Source organism: Chiloscyllium plagiosum, chromosome 33 (genome assembly GCF_004010195.1).
Source record: "Chiloscyllium plagiosum isolate BGI_BamShark_2017 chromosome 33, ASM401019v2, whole genome shotgun sequence".
Classification (NCBI taxonomy): Eukaryota; Metazoa; Chordata; class Chondrichthyes; order Orectolobiformes; family Hemiscylliidae; genus Chiloscyllium; species Chiloscyllium plagiosum.
Window position 1 is genome coordinate 30492640 of NC_057742.1, and position 14670 is coordinate 30507309.

At 42.2% G+C, this 14670-nt stretch overlaps 1 long non-coding RNA gene across 2 annotated transcripts in view; it reads left to right on the top strand.

Moving 5' to 3' along the window:
* Positions 1 to 14670, top strand: part of LOC122539679 — a 35543-nt gene that overhangs the window by 2663 nt on the left and 18210 nt on the right. The window contains exons 2-3 of one of the 2 annotated variants that reach the window (XR_006309148.1): positions 12489 to 12708; positions 13937 to 14083. This is a non-coding gene — a long non-coding RNA (uncharacterized LOC122539679). The remainder of the gene's footprint in view (positions 1 to 12488; positions 12709 to 13936; positions 14084 to 14670) is intronic. The other variant, XR_006309149.1, reaches the window with a different exon arrangement.

Below are 14670 nucleotides of genomic sequence, written 5' to 3' on the forward strand. Positions count from 1 at the left end.
ACTATTCAGTAAAAGTAGGAAAAAGTAAACTGGGAAATATATGCTAATTGGCCTGGCAACTGCCATGAAGAAGGAGACAGTGAGGTCTGCAGATGCTGGAGATTAGAATTGAGAGTGTGTTGCTGGAAAAGCACATCAGATCAGGCAGCATCCGAGGAGCAGGAGAATCAACGTTTTGGGCAAAATCCCTCCATCAGGCCTGAAACCTTGATTTTCCTGCTCCTCGAATGCTGTCTGACCTTCTGTGCTTTTCCAGCAACACACTCTCAACAACTGTCACAAAGAAAATGAGTCATCTCAAATTGGCAGACTGTGACTAGTGGAATGCTGCAGGCATCGCTGCTAGAGCTTCAGCTATTTACAATCTATATTAATGCCTGAGACGCAGAGACTGAGAATAAGGTATCTCGGTTTGCTGACAGTACAAAGCCATACAGGAATGCAAGCTGTGAGGCTGCAAAGAGACATAACCAGGTTAAAGTGATTGGAAAACAAGGTGGCAGATGAAGTATAACATGAGGAAGTGAAAGGTTATTCACTTCAGCTGTAAAAATAGAAAACAGAACTTCTTTTAAAGGTGTGAAACTTATAAATGTCAAAGATAGAGAGACTTGAATATACTCATGCAAGGAACACAGAAATTTAGCTTATAAATACAACTAGCAATCAGGAAAACAATTGGTGTGTTGCTCTTATTGCATAGTGTTTAGACTAAAGAACAAGGGTTTGTTCAGACCACACAGAGTCATGGGGCAGAAGTGAGTGTAGTGGCCAACACTAAAAGGAAGGTGCTGGGGTAGCTGATAGGTCTGAAGGTAGATAAATCACCTGGACTGGATGGACTGGATGGATAGCTGAGGAGATTGTGGAGGCACTCAACATGATCTTTCAGGCATCACTGGAGTCAGTGAGAGTCCAGAGGACTCGAAAATAGCTTAAGTAACCACCCCCATCCCCCCACTCTGTTTGAGAAGAGAAGGATGCAGAAGACAGGTAATTCGAGGCCAATTAGCCTGACATTAGTCATTGGTAGTTGAAAAGTGTGATGCTGGAAAAGCACGGTCAGGCAGGAACAAAGGAGCAGGAGAGTCAATGTTTCGGGAATAAGACATCAGGAATTCCTGATGAAGGGCTTATGCTTGAAATGTTGATTCTCCTGCTCCTCGGATGCTGTCTGACCGGCTGTGCTTTTCCAGTACCACACTCTCGACTCTGATCTCCAGCATTTGCGGTCCTCACTCTCTCCTGGTCATTGGTCATTAGTAGGCTGTTAGAATCCATTATTAAGAAAGAGACTGCGGAGTAATTGGAAGTGCATGGTAAAATAGAGCTGAGTCAGCACAGCTTCATCAAGGCAAGGTCATGCCTGACAAATCCATTAGAATGAGGAGGTAATCAGCAAGTCAGAGAAAGGAGAGCTAGTGAATGTGATCTATTTAGATTTTCAGAAGGCCTTTGACAAGGTGTCACACAGGAGCTGCTAAATAAAAAAGAACCCATGGTGTTAAGGGCAAGGTGCTGGTATAGATGACTGGCAGAAGGCAGGGAGTAAGGATAAGGGTGTCTTTTTCATGTTGGCAACCAGTGAGTAGTGGTGATCTACAAAGGTCAACTATTCACAATATACATAAACAATTTGGACAAAGGAACAGAAGGCATTGATACTAAGTTTGCAAATGACACAAAGATAGGTAAAGGAGCAGGTAGTGTTAAGGAAACAGGGAGACTGCAGAAGGACCTGGACAGGCTAGGCGAGTAGGCAAAGAAGTGGCAAATGGAATACAATGTGGCAAAGTGTGAGTTTGTACATTTTGGTAGGAAGAGCAGAGGCATAGACTATTTTTTAAATGAGGAAAGGCTTCAGAATTCTGAAGGACAAAGGGATTTGGGAGTGCTAGTTCAAAATTCTCTTGAGATTAACATGTACACTTAGCTGGCAGTTTGGAAGGCAATGTTAGTTTTCATTTCAAGAAGGCTAGAATACAAGAGCAGAGATGCACTTCTGAGGCTGTATAAGATCACACTGCATTTAGAATATTATGAGTAGTTTTGGGCCACCTATCTAAGGAAGGATAGAGTCATAGAGCCATAGAGATGTACAGCATGGAAACAGACCCTTTGGCCCAACCCGTCCATGCCGACCAGGTATCTCAACCCAATCTAGTCCCACCTGCCAGCACCTGGTCCATATCCCTCCAAACCCTTCCTATTCATATACCCATCCAAATGCCTCTTAAATGTTGCAATTGTACCAGCCTCCACCACATCCTCTGGCAGCTCATTCCATACACGTACCACCCTCTGCGTGAAAAAGTTGCCCCTTAGGTCTCTTTTATATCTTTCCCCTCTCACCCTAAACCTATGCCTTCTGGTTCTGGATGTGCTGACCTTGGAGGTGGTTCAAAGGAGGTTTACCAGAATGGTCCTGGGGATGAAGGGCTTGTTACATGAGGTGTGGTTGAGGTCACTGGGTGGATGGAGTTTAAAAGGATGAGGAGAATCTGATTGTAACTTACAGAATACTGAGTCCTGGATAGAGTGGACATGGAGAAGATGTTTCCACGAGTAAGAGAGACTAATATCCAAGGGCACAGCCTCAGGGTGAAGGGATGAAGTAAGGAGGAATTTCTTCAGCCAAGGGGTAGTGAATCTGTGGAACTCATTGCCAGAGAGGGCTGTGGAAGCCAAGTCATTGAGTAAGTTTAAGATAGAGATAGATAGGATCTTGATAAAAAAGAGAATCAAGGGTCGCATGGAGAGAACAGGACAATTTGTTTGAGAAACAAATCAGCCACTATCAAATGGCAGAGCAGACCCAATGGGCCAAATGGCCTAATTCTGCCTAATTTATGGTCTATGGTCTTATAATGCTTCCCCCTCCTTTGACTGCTCTTTTCCAACATTTCAATCACAAATTGAAAATGCAATTAAAACACTTGTATTGTGCACAGGTTTGGACACCACACCTTAAAAGGGAATATAAACATAGGTTTACAACAATGATCCCTGGAATTTTGAAGTTGAATTAGGAGAGTTATACAAATTGGGCCTGTTTTCTCTTAACTTTAGAAGGTTAGAAATGATTAATCTGATCAAAGTCTTCAAGATATTAACAAGACAGGGTAGATAGAGATAAACAATTTCTATGAGTTGGAGATTCTACAACTAGGTGGCATAGCTCAAGAATTAGAGCCAAACCATTCAGGAAAGTTGGTAGGAAGCATCTCTACACACAAAGGGTGGTAGATGGTTTGAACTCTCTTCCACAAATGGCAATGGACGCTAAATCAGTTGTTAGTTTTAAATCTGAGTTAGATTAATGTTTGTTAAGCAAATGTATTAAGGGATATGAGTCAAAAGCAGGTATATGGAGTTAGGCCAAAGAACAGTCATGATCTCATTGAAAGCCAGAACAGGATGGAGGGGCTGAATGGCCTATTCCTGCTCCTGTGTTGTCACTGATGTTTTGTGCTTTCCCCATATTCATCCTATAAGGGATCGGAATATAGATAGATGTCAGTTTATTTATTGCCTCTCCCTACTTTCCCTTCAGAAATTGGACGTGGACCATTTCTTGAACTGCAGCTGCAGCATATTCTCATCCTGTGTAAACCTACAATAATTGAATTCTGGATTCACTGCATGTCAGATCTGTACAACAATAGCACCTCTGTGCTTGCATCTCTCTCAAATGAGAGTCACAAACAGCAATTCTACAATTCTGTGAAAACATTCCAGGATCTATTTGAACAGACAGTTGATCACAGCCAGAATTTCTATCATAAAATTGCACAGTTGTTGCTCAGAACAAACCAGTCTCTATAAGTCAAAAGAAAAAAAAGTGACAGATTCAGCCAATCACTCCTGAACCATATAGCTGGCGTTTGCACTGTCACTTTGCTTTGCTTCTGTCATGCAATGGTCACATGACCAAGGCTTAAATGGAACTCAAGTTTTTATTTTGGTGACAACATATGATCAAGGATTGATTCACGCTTTCTGTCATGCTCTCTTTATGCCAATTATAGCCAGAACAGAACAGTCGCTATTTACAGGACACCCGACATCACCCAACCCTTCTGAACTTGGGGCCAAAGTCAACTTCAGCCGACAAAGGCGCAGACTTAGTTCAGTTTAGTAGAAAGATTTTGAACCATTGAGCCTTTCAACTCAAACTGGTTCATTGCCCAGACTTTGCAGCGGTTTCTCTTAATCCTGAGGTGAACAAATTGCGAATGATGATCCTCTAATTTCTGGTACTTTTCTATCGCGTAAAGTAAACCTTTCTCGCTTGCCAGTGTCAGTCGCTGACAATGAACAGCCTAGTTTTTGCCTCAGAATCCTTTTAGCACTTGGTATCCAAAACGTTTTAAACATTGAATACAAGAAAGGGAACCTGGAATCCAAAACTATCCAAAGAGTGATATTTTTTCAAACCAATTTTCTCCACAGGAAACATTACTTTATAAATAAAAAAGGTCAGGAATTATATTGGAAATACTACTGTTTCAGAACACAGATCTTGGCATTGTGTGAGATATGCCTGCAAGACTATTCTGTGAGTCTGTTACAGCCAACAGCTATGCTGTGCAGACCAGCATCTGTACAGAATAGGGTTGCATCAGCCATAAGTAAATCAGATCACGATCAGGGGCTGGGGATCAGGAGTTGATATTTGTAATGAATTTGCATTGTGACTCTTTGAATCTATGCGCACCGAAGTACAATTGCTATTCTACAAGAACAAAGGTTACTCCTGGGATTGTGGCTTCCTTTAAAAACAGGAAGCCCACTCCAGATGAGAAACACATTGATCTAAGTTTCCAGCCATACAAACCAGATTCCTCTGACTTACTTCCAGAAGTCTTCTGTCTCATTTGTGTCAGCATTTAGAAAACACCAAAATGTTCCAATTAGCTCCTCGAATTTAGTTTAGGCGAAATTTATTTTCTGTTTATCTTTTCCCCTACTGCCTGTTTGCAGTATATGCTAACTCTATGGAAGGTTCAATATTTGAAACAATAATTCATTGTTTCTCTCTATAAATCACTCTCTGGAATATTTCCAGTATTTTGTTTTTGTTTGAAGTTTAAATAATCTCCTGTTTTCACATTGTGCCTGAATTAAATGTTGCAGCGCCATTGTACAAACGTAAATATAGATGTGTCATTTGTACAATAGGTAGACTTAAAATTTCACTAGAAAAATCTTGGAACTCCCTCCCTAATGACATTGTGGGTCTACCTACCGTACAAGAAATGCACAAGAAACTGCAACAGCAGTTCAAGAAATCAACTCACCACCACCTTCTCAAGGGCAACTAGCGACAGGCAATAAAGTATTGACCACCCAGTGATGTCCACATCACACGAGTGAGTAAAATAATAATGAACCAGGTTGAATATTAATCTGTCAACATGTCTATAGCAGGCAGTAAGTGTAGGAGAGCTTCCTGGTCAGCCATAAGTGTGTAGTAGCTGTAGCCCAACAGCATCCACATGTTCAAAGTGTAGGTTCTTTCCATAATTAAGTGTCAGCATCATTCCAAGGAAGCAATACATGCTCACACACAGAGTATTCTGTCTCTATGAATTCATATACATTTGACTTGGTCTTTATACCAATGGACTCAGCAGAGAGCACACACAGGCAGCACAATGAGGCAGAAACTCTCGCACACTTGTATAATGTATAGCCTTCTAATCTTGTTGTTGCAATACTGTGAATGATGACATGTCAACCATAGTTCATCTGTCGAAATGAGATTAGTTAGAGGAAGATCTTTTTTCTAACTCAAAACCACAAGATTTATCTTTGAAACTCGGAAGCAAGGTAACTTGTTTGATACAACTAGATAACAAATGCAGAACTTGCCTGAAATAGATTAGATGCAGACATACAAATAAAATTATTTAAAATGTAAGCAATATAACTAAAGCATTAGGAACCAGATCATAAAACATAGCGACTTGGCAATTGTATCAGACATAATATAACAATGATTTATGATCGTTAGATTTTGTTTGCATATTTCATTTAGCTTCTTAAGAATGCAAACATGAACACTTTTACAATATACAGCCTGGCTTATCTATTACAAACACAATGTTTAACACTCCACTCCCACAGGCCTCACCATTGTGAATATTCACTTTAACTACTGGCAATTTCACACCATTTTAATATACAATTATAGTGATATTATCAATACTTATCGAGGTAAATTTAATTCCTATTGTAGCAAACATGCCCAGGGCTGCTGCTCTGTTACTTGATGGAAGACCCACTCACTCATTGGCTGATTTGAATGGAAATTATTGCCCACTGTATCACTGAGGTGACTCAATGGGAGCTCAAAGGGACCTCAGTGAATAGCTTCTCATTGACTCTTCCTCCATGATTGAGGTCTGGCTTTCCTGTTGCAGCTTAATTGCACACAGTCCCTTTACTTCCCAACTCCAGCTTCCCTCACATCTGTCCTAAAGAAATCATTCCTTTTGTCCCATTTTACTCTTCTTACAATTGCAAGAACGGTTTTGATGACTGGAGCAAGTAAAACACAATTTTTGAACCTGAAGAGAATATTAGGCCCAAGAAACTTAATCCCTTTTTGATAGCCCCATTGCAATTCCACATGACATTAAGGCAGAAGTTATAAAGATAGGAGTCATGATATTACAATGTCTACTGCACAGTAGAAATGCTAAGCCATGGTTTTACTCTTCTTCTTGTAGATTAAAAGGAATTTTACTCCAACTATATCTACTGAGCATGTGAAAAAGGAACTGTGTCATAGTGACACCACATGGAACTAGAGCCTGGCACTAGGCCTCAAGATAGGAGATCCCTCTCTTCGCATCCTCTTTTATATATTTATGTTAAACAAAGCCTTAAGTTGTTCATTCACAAGACTGTAGATCTCACATTATTACATTTTTCTGCCTAGTAGTGTTACATTATTCTAACATTCTTTTCATCATGGACATTAACCACATTAGGGTTTGTACCAATATGCGAAAATGCCATTTGGGGTATCATCAGCCTGCTCAATTTTTCAGTGGAGTATGGAGAACATTCTACAAGGTCTACCCAGGTCACCATTTACCTGGATGATATTCTAATAATAGGGAAATCTAATGAGGAACACTTGAAGAACATGGACATAGTCCTAAGGCATTTTTCCAAGGCAGGCATATATATATATATATATATATATATATATATATAAGAAGGGAAAAATGTGTGTTCCATGTTCCACAAGTGTCCTACTTGGGTTACACAGTTGACAAGACTGGGTTACACTCGTTGGAAGATAAAGCAAGATTGTTCAAAGGTGCCCCGGCTCCCACGTCTATCCAGGAGATGGAGTCATTTCTCGAGCTGGTAAATTATTACAGAAAGTTCATACCTAACATGACCTCCATCCCGGCATCTTTGTATTAACTCTGAAAAAAGGGTCAACCTTGGACGCTCTTACTTAGGCAAGCCATAGCTTTCAGTGAAATGAAGAAACAGCTATCATCCTCTAAGGTGTTGGCAAACTGTGGTGCCAAGTGAGATCTAGTATAGACCTGTAATGCCTCCACATGTGGCATCAGGGTGGTATTAGCTTATAGGTGGCCCAATAGAGAAGAACACCCAATAGTGTATGCATTCAGGGCTTTGGCTAATGCAGAGTGTAAATACTCCCAGGTAGAAAAAGAAGGATTGGTGGTCATATTTGGAGTCAGGAGGTTTCACCAATACCTTTATGGATGAACATTTCTGATAATAATGGACTATAAACCCCTACTTGGTCTGCTTAAAGAGAACAAGGCAGAGCCACCTATATCTGCAGGCTGCATTCAGTGGTGGGCTCTAATACTAAGTGCTCATAAATACATGTTAGAACACAGTCCAGGAGGCTGAGTCATGAATTCGGATGCATTGTGCCACCTCCCATTATCAGATAGACCACCGGTGGTTTCCCCACTGGAAGAGACTGTAATTATATTAAATTTTCTGGACACACCCCCAGGTCACAGCTAATGATATCACACTTTGAACACAGAAATATGCACTCCTGGCAAAACTGAAATACCGGAAGGGGCTGAAGGAAAGCAAAGGGCCGTCACAACCAAAATAGAAACTTTTTCAGGCACGGAGCGATCAGATCACAGTAGAGGACAGCACATTATTATGGCGAGCAAGAGTGATTGTCCTGAGCAAAGGTTACCATCAAGTACTGGCTGAACTCCACCAGGGTCATCCAGGGATCTCCAAAAATGAAGAAGTTGGCAAGACGTTATGTCTGGTGGCCAGGCCTGGATGCAGACATAGCTACATTGGTAGGGCAGTGCCCAGAGTGCCAACCAACACAAAATCACCACGAGCAGCTCCCCAATAACCATTGGAATGGCTGGATAAACTCTGCACATCAACTATGCAGGTCCTTTCATGGGCTCAATCTTCTTGATCATTGTAGATGCCACTCAAAGTGGTTGGATGTGCATAGAGTTCATTCGTCAAACATGGGGATGACAAGCTGTGTACATCTTTTTCAACACACAGAGTCCCGGAAGTGTTGGTCACAGATGACAGGCCAGTGTTTGCCAGCAGGGAATTTGAGTATTTTCTAAAATTGAATGACATTTGAAATAAAAGGGCAGTCCATACCATCTATTGTTCAATGGCCTGACAGAAAGAGCAGTCCAAACTTCAAAGGCAGGCGTGAAGACACAGGCAACATTAGACAGCAAACCGAAAAGGAGTGGCAGAGATGCTGACACTCAGAGCTGACTCTGAAGAGACAGTATTGAGTCAAGGACTGTTCATGTATAAATAAAGGGTGACCTGGTAAAGGGATATTGGCCTCAGTTATTACAAATCTTTACGGGTCCAAATAATTCCACATTCTCCGATGAGGTCCACATTCAGCCTTCTGAAAGCTACAGTATTTTGATTAGCTGAGGGGTAAGATGAGTTTGACTTAGCCAGTGAACCAGGAATCCTCGACTTTACAATCTGTCCTTACCCCCATGCCCTCCAACATGTCTAGTGACAAGAAATGAGAAGAGGCGCCTTTCCTTAGAAGGAAAGGTAGCAACTTCTGGAAAAGCAGGAGGCCTGGCCCCACCAGTTCTATAATATTAGAAAATGTCTTCTTTCAGATGACACATTAGGCCATGACCCCATTTGTTATTTGTAATGTATCGTATGAGATTACTTTGCAGAGGAAGCCATGGTCAGTACTTATCCACTACTGACACCACCAAAGCCAGATCATCTGATCACTTCCTCATTTGCTGTTTTTAGTGTTCAAATTGCGACCTCATTTCCGACAGTGATTCCCCTCCGAAGACACACATTACACATTAGAACACTGCCCAGGAGGCTGAGTAGCAAACATTCCAAAGCTGGGCTGGTGGCACTTCTTCTGGAACTGTCCATTTGAATAAGTGAAGGCATATTCTGACAATGCTGTTGTTAAGGGAGTTCCAGGATTTCAATCCACTGCATGAAGGAACAGAAATACATTTCCATGTCAGGAGTTGTGTGACCTGCAGTAGAATGTTTACATGCCAGTATTTCCATGCTTGTACCCATGATCCTTGCTCTTCAAGATAGTTCATTTGGCGGAATTCAGGATTGCTACCATCAATGTGCATCACATACAGCACACTGCAGCCACACTGCTCTGATGCTAAGGGGCTGAAGGAGAACCATCTCAGGTCCAAAGGATGTTACTTCAGCACGCAACCATGTAGGTATGAAGGAGGTGCCAGCATGGAACTGACTCCTCATTGGGGAAAAACAGGAAATAAAAAGCAGTAATTGGTCAAATTGGAACTCCACTTAGAAGTATACAAGACAGGTCAGACCAATCTAAATCAGGCATCAGTTCCACTGTTACTTCTTTCCGGCCCTGCATCTGGTTGGCTCTGAGAATCCCTGCAGTGTGGAAGCAGACCATACGGCTCATTGAGTCCACACCAACCCTCCAAAGAGCATCCCACCCAACCCCTCTACCCACATTTCCCATGGTAAACTCACACATACCTGGACACAATGGGCAATTTAGCACAGCCAATCCACCTAACCGGCGGACTGTCGGAGGAAATCGGAGCACCTGAAGGAAACTCACGCAGCCACGGGGAGAATGTGCAAATTCCACACAGACAGTCACCCGAGGTTTGAATTGAACCCACGTCCTTGATGCTGTGAGACAGTTGTGCTAACCCCTGAGCCACTGTGCAATTTCATTGACGTCGATTAGGAAATGAAGGCCATGCCAGTTTCTAGCAATAATGGCCCTAGTCTCATTTACTGGCAGTTCAGAGCTGATCAAAAAGGGCAGGTGATGATGTCCTAATGGCATTATCACTAGATTATTAATCTACCGACCCAGATAAGGTTCTGGGGTTCTGGGTTCGAATCCTGCTATGGCAGATGGTGGAATTTGAAATCCATAAAAACCAGGAATTAAGGGCCAAATGATGATTATGAAACTGCGGATGACTGTTCAACACCTGGCTCACTCACATCCTTCAGGGAAGGGAAACTGTCATCCTCACCTGGTCTGGCCTATATGTGACTCCAGACCCACAGCAACGTGGTTGATTCTTAACTGTCCTCTGGGCAACTTGGCAATAAATGCTGGCCTGGCCAGTGACATCCCTATCCTGTAAATGAATTTAAAAAACCAAAGCAGCAAGTAGTAACCCTCCGCAGTATGTCATTATTGCTTCTAAACTATTATGGATGGATTATGGCCCATTGTTTTAGAACAGGATTCCGTTATTAGAAGACTAATTTAAGTATTATTCCAAAATTGGTCGCCAAAAGTATTATTATGTTTCATGGATTAAAATTGATCTTCCTTTCTCAGAAGGTACAATGCTGGGCCCGAATCTGTTCTAAGTGTAATACCAACTGCACCCACTCAGAACTTCAAAGGGAGCAGCCTAATGTCGTAGGAACCTTCGCCACATCTCAATTACTTCTTTCTATTTCAGGATTTGATGCTAATAAACTTAATTCTTCACAGTAGAGATAAGGATAATTAAAGAAATTGCCCAGCAGAAACCTGGTGTGACTGTAAATTGCTTTGCTGTAGGCTTTTATTATTTTTATCAATCTTTTGTAAACCAATGGTTAAATAGATTAATGAATGCAGGAAAAATGTAAAGTTGCAGATTACACATCCCTTGCAAGTACCTGCAAGGTCAGTTTTCTATCTTGGCTCTGACTTTGAGGAGAGATACCATGTAAAGTGCAGCCAGTAGGTATGACCACCTTCTAGCCACTTGCCTGTTATCCACCTGTAAACAGGTAAGCAGCAGATGCTTCAAGCAGGGGGAATTGGTAGTCTGTCGGGAGCTTCGGAAAGAGGAAGCACAATAAAGTGACAGAGGGGGAGGAGGACTAAAAACAGATATCAGAAGTAACATAATCAATGGCCTGTGGTTCACACCACTGCAATACCAATTGTACCATGTTATTTCAAATTAAACTGAAACTCTATGTGTTCTCTCAATTCAACACAGAAGATCCATGCCACAGATGACTAGGGAAGCTCTCACTGATGTCCAGATCAACACTTATCCCTAAATCACTATTACTTCAAAAAAACGGATCATCTGGTAAACATGTACAAATTGACTGCACACATAACGCTATGCTATTGTAGGGGTTAAACTTTTTTTTAAAAAGTATGACTTTGGTTTTAAACTAAGGCATCGCTTGGCTGGTGATGAGAAGGGCACTTCCTGTGAGATCCTTCTGATATGCCTGCGGTCTGTCTGCGCCACCGCATGCTGCCCATGAAGTGGCTGGGGTGGTGCGGGGGAGTGAGGCTGACACATATCTCCTGTCTTAACAAAGGAAGTCTGGGGAAGGATGCATTGGTTTACATCAAGGTTCCTCCCAAGCAGGTCAGTGATGCTGGGCTCTGTGCCTACGTCACACACCAAGATAAACATTGACTGTGCCTGGAAGACCATCAACTCAGTGAAAGACACTCTTTGGTCTGCCCAAACCTTGTTGGTCTTCCAGAGCAAGGAGCTGACCTTGACCGAGTGTGGCAGGCTGGCACATTTCAGGATCCAGGACTACGTGCTGAGGGACGCACTAAAGCCTGGGGCAGCTGTCACCATGGCGCAATGGGGAAAGACCACCATTGAGGTCTTTCTGCTAGAGGTAAATGGGAGTCTATTCTGTTATTGGACCCTCCCACTGCCTCAACTATATATAAATATAATCCTGCACAAGTAAGAAATGCCTTTGGTTTGTTTGTTGGATACAGTCAAACTCTAATGTTTGTTTATTTCCTTCATATGCTACTGCACAGAACAGAACTGCTTTTGTAACTGTGTATGTATATTTTCTATGAATAAAGTTTATTTTTGAAACAAAAAGAAACTTCTTTGTTATTAAAGCACAATGAGGCACTTTAAGGCCATGGAAAGTGTTACATAAATATAATCCCTTTTTGTTTCTTGGTCTCTCAGAGTTTAATCACTGGTCAATCCATTTGAACAAGGGACACTGCAGATGCTGGGACTGACTCAGGTCACATTGTTGTCTGTTTAGCTCAGATCTGGAATGCACTGAGGCGGAGGTACATCTGACTTGGAAAGAATATTATCCTGCAATGCACCTGGCTGGTTTCTGCAAGTGACCAATCATAGGGGAACTGAGGATGAGATGTCAACATCTACCTGCTCACCTGTAAGTATCAGGGATAGTGGTCGAAGCAAGGGGCAGAAGGATGCAAAACGAAGGGAGACAATTACCCAATGGAATCCTGAGCTTTGACAATTGAGTCACAGATTTGAGAGTAGGAGTGGAGAAACAATACCTCAGAGGTAGGTTGACTCCCAGCATGTCTCCAGCTCCATGTGATACTGTCAGACCAGCACAAATTACCCACCTGGCAGTGACAGCTCACTCATTCTCATCAAGTAAATACAGAACAACCTTGATTATCCAAACGAGATGGGTGGGCAGTATTTTGTTCAGATAACTGAGTTTTCGGATAACTGATTGTTCAGATAACAGATAATGTTTTTACGGTATCTTGAGATCTTGTTCGGATAATCCGAAATTTGGATAATTGACTTTTCGGTAACCGAGGTTGTTCTGTACCCACTTAGGGAAAAGCTGGTGGCCTTGCTGGTATCTTATGGTGGCAGACACGTCTGCCCACACTGCAGGATGAGGCTCAGACGGGGCCATGTTGGCAGTCCATGGTAGTGAGGGTGGGAATGGGGGTGGGGTTAATGGTTAGGTGAGTGCAGGTCAACAATGCCTCCAAAGTCCAACTTCATCCCTTCTCGACAATCCTCTTTCCTCACTCCTCCTACCTGGTAGCACAAAGCCACAAGTATCCCACAGTCCAAAAATGTGCAGGTTAGATGAATTGGCCATGCGTAATTGACCGTAGTGTTAGGTGAAGGGGTAAATGTAGGGGAATGGGTCTGGATGGGTTGCTCTTCGGAGGGTCGGTATGGATTTGTTGGGCCGAAGGGCCTGTTTCTACACTGTAAGTAATCTAATCTAAAAAACACAGTGGTTTCCTCCTTCCGTAATGGTAGCCTGGCACCTGTGCCCACATCCACCCTGAAGAATTGAAGAAGCTTTCTGAAGGCATTTGAGACTCTGACACGAGGGATTGCAGTTGTATAGATGGCAGCTGAGGCTGTGCTCCTTAGAGGAGGGGAGAGTAAGAGAGATCGAATAGCAATGTTTAAAATCACAAAGAGCTTGGTTCATAAATTTTAAAAAAACATTTTACAGTGAGTGAGATGTCAATAACCACACAGCACATGAGGACTCTTGTAACACAGTAATAGTGTTCCTTCCTCTGGACTAGGGGGATTGGGTCCAAGTCCCATCTGCTACACTGGTGTGTTTAATATCTCTGAATGGATTAATCAGAAACATTTTGATCAAACAGACCTTCTGGACTTTTGTGGTACAGTGGTAATGTCCGTAACTCTGAGCCAGAAGACCTGACTTCAAGTCGCACCTGCTCCAAAAGTGTGTCATAACATCTCTAAACAGGCTAATGAAGAAATATCTAACCCAACGGCACTGATTCATGGTAAGTAGCCGAAAAACCAGATGTGACAGAAGGAAAAATATAATTACTAGTGAAGCTTTGAAATACCGTATATACTCATGTGTATGTCAATTTCATGTATAAGTTGACTCCTTATTTTGGCCAAAAAATCTTGTATTTTCTACATATCTCTTGCATAAGTCAACTCTATTATGTTGCATTATAAATCTCTTACAAAGGAAACTGCATGTTCCCATTAACCCACTGAAACAAAACTGCACTCATTCATTCATACTGGTAACTCCACTCATAGCTCTTTGTTTACTATATTGTGTCTCCATTCACTCATTCATAACTCTACTTAGCCCACTTGGTTTACTACAGCACGTTTTGATTCAGTCATTTGTTCAGACCAGGACTAAGTCTGTTGTTGTGGTTCTGTTCGCCGAGCTGGAGGTTTTTGTTGCAAACGTTTCGTCCCCTGTCTAGGTGACATCCTCAGTGCTTGGGAGCCTCCTGTGAAGCGCTTCTGTGGTGTTTCCTACGGCATTTATAGTGGTCTGTCCCTGCCGCTTCCGGTTGTCAGTTTCAGCTGTCCGCTGTAGTGGCCGGTATATTGGGTCCAGGTC